The 4,847-nt window shown below is 35.1% G+C and overlaps 1 pseudogene; it reads right to left on the reverse strand.

Annotated features, from left to right (window-relative positions):
* Nucleotides 1–2,802: 2,802 nt before the first annotated feature.
* LOC148865333 (U2 spliceosomal RNA) lies at nt 2,803–2,932 on the reverse strand (annotated as a pseudogene).
* Nucleotides 2,933–4,847: the final 1,915 nt, after the last annotated feature.

A 4,847-nucleotide genomic window follows, 5' to 3' on the forward strand; every position in this document is an offset into this window, starting at 1 on the left:
GATACGATATGCTCGATTGGTCTCAATACACATATTTACTGGTATTTCAGGACCCTCATTTATTTCAGTTAAAAAACACTTAAAAAATATTTTCAAAAGCCAAATTTTGAAAAAAAAAACTAAAAAAACACATTGAGCGGTGATTTTATAGTGCTGATGTGCCCTTGCCGATACACAGGGGCGTATCAATACTTTGAACCGATACACAGGGGCGTATCAATAATTTGAACCTTGCAAAAAAGTATCAATAGGTAGATACAAATTGGTTTTTGAACCATTATAAAAAAAATGGTTTTTAAACCCACCAGTACAGTAAATACTATCACATCTGACCACTTTTGAAGGTTAATATATTTCCTAGAGGTGCTTTGTATCAATTCCTAAATTAAAAAAAAAAAAAAAAAGAAAAAGGTAAATCACTTGTACCTCCCCTGACATTTATTAATTACTTAAACTTTCCTTGAAATTTAACTTCTCCAAAAACCTTCTTGATGTTTGGGGTCCTTTCTGTTAACTTGAGTAGAGAGTGCAAAATTATGAGTTTACCCTTATTATTTTCTATTATTATTTCATTGTTATTAGTATTATTTCATTGTTAAAAACATGACATCATCAATTCCTGTTAGGTTACTCACGTCAAATTTAACAGAACGGGACAATAAACATAATTTAGCCTGGAGGTTTTTGAGAGGTTAAATTTCAGGAGAGGCTTTAAACGTTTAGGAATGGCAATCAGGCGAGGATCATATTCCCATTCCCAACCCTGACCCCAATGGGGGTAAAAGTTGTTCTCTATCCCCAATCGCCGATGGAGACGAGTTTATCATGAAGACCCAAATCCCTGAAATTTGTTAATTAACAGTATTTTGATATATATATATAATCAGGGGATCAGGGGCAGAGCCAAGTATAAAGTTGGGGGGTCCTTGGCCCCCCAAACATTTTGTTAAAACCAGACCTTTGTAAGTAATACAGTAATAAAGTGGGTCAAAGCTACCCCCCCCCCCAAAAAAAAAAAAAAATCAAAAAATCAAAAAGGTCCCATTAAAATGTTAAGGAGTGCTCTCTAAGTCTCTAATGTCCCTCCACTTAACTCCCAAAATTATAATAAAAAACATTGTTTATTTTTCTTTCATAAGAACCACATAATAGACCCAAAACATCCTACCTTATTTCTCTCCAAGCCCTATCGATTCTCTATCTCATTTTCTTGTTTTTATCAAGAAAACAGACCATAGGAAAAAATTAAGTCAATTACATTGAGAATTAAGTAGTACTTACTGGATTTGGGAGTTTCCACAAAGCCTATAACCAACAGATATACTTAACATAATTTTTTCATTACCATAAACCAAAACAAATATCTAGATAACTTGACCCCCCAAAAGAAAATTCCTGATTCCACTAATATATATAATATAAATAATATCATATATAAATAAATAAATAAAGTATTATATATTTAAATGAATAATATATATATATATATATATATATATATATATATAATTGAGGTTTGGGCAGGGCGGAGACTTTGGATAATTTGAACTGGGGGGGTTCTGCGGGTTTCCATGGAGAATGTGGTAATTGAAGTGGAGTTGCCTGAACAACCAAAACTTGATTTACCCAATACTCAGGTACTTAACTTTCTTTTTGGTTGGGGTTTTGATTTTTTTTTACATTTATTCTTGTCTTTTTATGTAAAAGCAGATGCTATTGTTTTGTTTTTCAGAAGTGGAGGGTTTGAACTTTGAAAACTACCATTAACTGGATTTTTTTTCTTGTTTGAGATTGAATGCTTACTCTCAAACTGAATTTGTTTTTGTCAAAAGTTTTTGTGCTACTACCAATAGATTGGATGGACAAAAAAGTCTGGTTTTCCTAATTGGTAGTAACTGCAAATGGTTGATGAATTTGATCCAATATCATAGGTTCTCTTTGAAATTTTGAAGGGTGTTGTAGGGCAAAAGAGTCAAACACAATGGCATATTATTCCACAGGGGACATTAAGTCCTCTAAAAAATTTGAGGGGGAGATGTAAGTATTTATCCGCAGCTTCAAGGGAGTTTAAGTCTTTTGCCCTAATTATTAAATATTCTTGTGAGAATGACGACTCAGCCCAGGGTCAGAATTTGTAGGCTTAAAGTACATTTGGAGTAGGTGCCAGCTCGGAATTGATGTCAATTTACGGGCGGGTATGGGTGTATAGAGTGTAGGTTTTTGACCTTTTGAATGTTTATAGCAGTGGAAATAAGAAATCAGCATTGGGCCTGTCCATACTTCTCTGCTTAATTCTTTGCTTTTCCTTTTGATGAAACCATTTAAGTCTCCAAGTACTGTAGTCCAATGTTTTCAAACCGTTGTTGACCCCAGGCGGTTGAACCACTAACCTAGTAACGTAGATAGCTAATGAATCCTGAATTTGGGCCAATAACTTCTTTTGTTTTGCTTATATTTTGTAAAGTAAATCGACTGACACAACTGGGGTTATAGTAATGGTTACTAGTAGCAGGACAAGAGAAGCATTACTGTATCCTGCAGAGAGATTGCCTCATTGTCGACACAAGTCATATTCTGCTTGTGGATCATGACAAAGACAAAGTGCTGGGACCAGCATCCAGCACTCAAAGTTTGACGCGGTCCATGAGAATAAAACTAGCTGAGACATTGTTTCAGTGGGCATGGAACAACTTTCGGTTGTTTGTCTTCAAGTCCAACAACTTTAGATGGTCCCTTTGTTTGAGAATTGATTCTATTACAATACATCTCCTTATAATTAACATTTTATAAATAAATAAATAAAATGAGTGAAAAGTAGAATAAGATGGTTTCATGGTGTGTATGGAAGACCATTGACAGCATTTGAAATGTTTTAAAAGCTGATAAGAACAGATACTACACTTGATCTTAGCCAAAAGGCCGAGAAAGGTATACTATCTGACTGAAGCTTGGGATTCTTTGGATGGATTGAATGTTAACTTAGTGTGGATTTCTAAGGAATACAATTATATTGCAGATGGCCTAACTAAATTTGGTGTGTATTTAGAGCATCTGTATAGCAATAAGCTTCCTCCTTTGTAACTTGCAGGGGTCCCCCCCTCCTTTTAGTCTCGATAAATCTTGGTTAAATTTTCTCAAAAAAAAAAAGTTTTAAAAGCATTCATAATTTAACAATAGAATATAACATTAAATAGAACAGAATGATGAGAATCTAAATCATGGTTTTTAAAACCGATCCGGAGACCAAACCGGTCATGGGTCTGGTTATCGGGTCGAATGGTTGGCCCGTTCTGACAAAAAAATAAAAAACGGTCAAAACCATTTGAACAAGTAACCACCCGGTTCAGCGGTTTATTGACTAAACTAAAATCAGTGGTTTTTTAAGAAAATCCGGTTTTGGAGGGAAACGGAACCAGTCACCTAACCGGTTTCCAATTTTTCCGGTGATCTAAATAAGTCCAATAGTTTAATAAAATCTGAAGGAACCAACGGTTATGAACATATGTGAATATAATAATAATCACAGGACTATAATGGCTTCTGTTTGTGGTTCGAAACACAGAACCACGGGAAAATTGCAGTTATATGAAACAGCTGCGGTCCCTAACCGCTTATCTGTAAACGCTGATATCTTATTCTAACCTTTGTTCACATTTGTAGGCTTCTGTTCAATCATTCTGCATAGCCCTTAACCGCATATCTCATACATTGTGGGTCCCATTTATATGGTGGACCCCGGTTTCATAACAAGATATGCGGTGTCAGATGTTATTGGTAAGTGTTGGAAGGTATTTTGTTGGCAGGTAATCTCAACTCTATTTTCATATCTATCTTTCTATCTATCTATATCTATGTTCCCATAATACACGGTGACATGGAAAGTGACTAATTACAGGAATATTACACTAATTATGAAATCTGAGACGGATAATATGAAATAGCTATTGTTAACAAACAGGATTCCACATAAAATATTTCCAAAAATGCCATATCTGCATGTTGTTTTACCAAAAATAAATAAACAAATAAGGCTCAGTTTGGTTCTAATAATGGGTCCATCGTCACTATAGCTCCTGGTTCCATGGAGAGTTAATTTGATTGAATTGCCCATGGTATTTTTTGTTCAGATAAGCATTGACATAAACAGCTAACGTAAAACTGTTGACTAGACCAAAGATTTCTAGGACACAACAAGAGGTGATTGAAGAAGCCTAACAAACAAGGGGAAGAGGCTTAAGAATTCATGAGCATCTACAGTGGGAAATCCTGAACCAATCACCAACAAGAATTCATGGGCATCTACAGTGAAAAATCGTCAGTTGCAGTTCTTGAGATTGAGGTTACACACTCAAAATGGGAACTTAAACTCAAGTCTGAGATGAAAAATACAGAAAGATCTACATCTACGAAGGAGGAAAAAGATGGTTTCTTAGTGCAGATTCTCCAAAATATTGATGGTTGTTACTTATACAAATGGTTGTTACTTATACAAGATGCTTAGAGATGACCCTGATACCTAGAGTAACATTCCGTTGATTTCACCAATGAAATTTACCAAGGCTAAAGCTTGGCCCTGTTGGATATTCTTAATAATTGAGTATATTGACTTTGATCTAAAGCCAGACATCTCTCCTGACTAGGGGAAAAGTAGTGAAGATCCAATTCAAGAAGGCAACTTTCAGCTAAAAGACCATTTGGATGTAGCTCATCAGCATCAGCCATGGAATTTACAGCCTGCCTTTATGGTGTGTGATCCAAACCAATAAAACCAATACGAAAAGAAAGTGCATGCTCTTTATAAACACTGCACAATATATGATTAAACTTGGAAAAATAATAAACTGAAC

The sequence above is a fragment of the Nelumbo lutea genome, chromosome 3 (assembly GCF_056320005.1).
Source record: "Nelumbo lutea isolate HS-2025 chromosome 3, American lotus-T2T, whole genome shotgun sequence".
In the NCBI taxonomy this organism is placed as follows: domain Eukaryota; kingdom Viridiplantae; phylum Streptophyta; class Magnoliopsida; order Proteales; family Nelumbonaceae; genus Nelumbo; species Nelumbo lutea.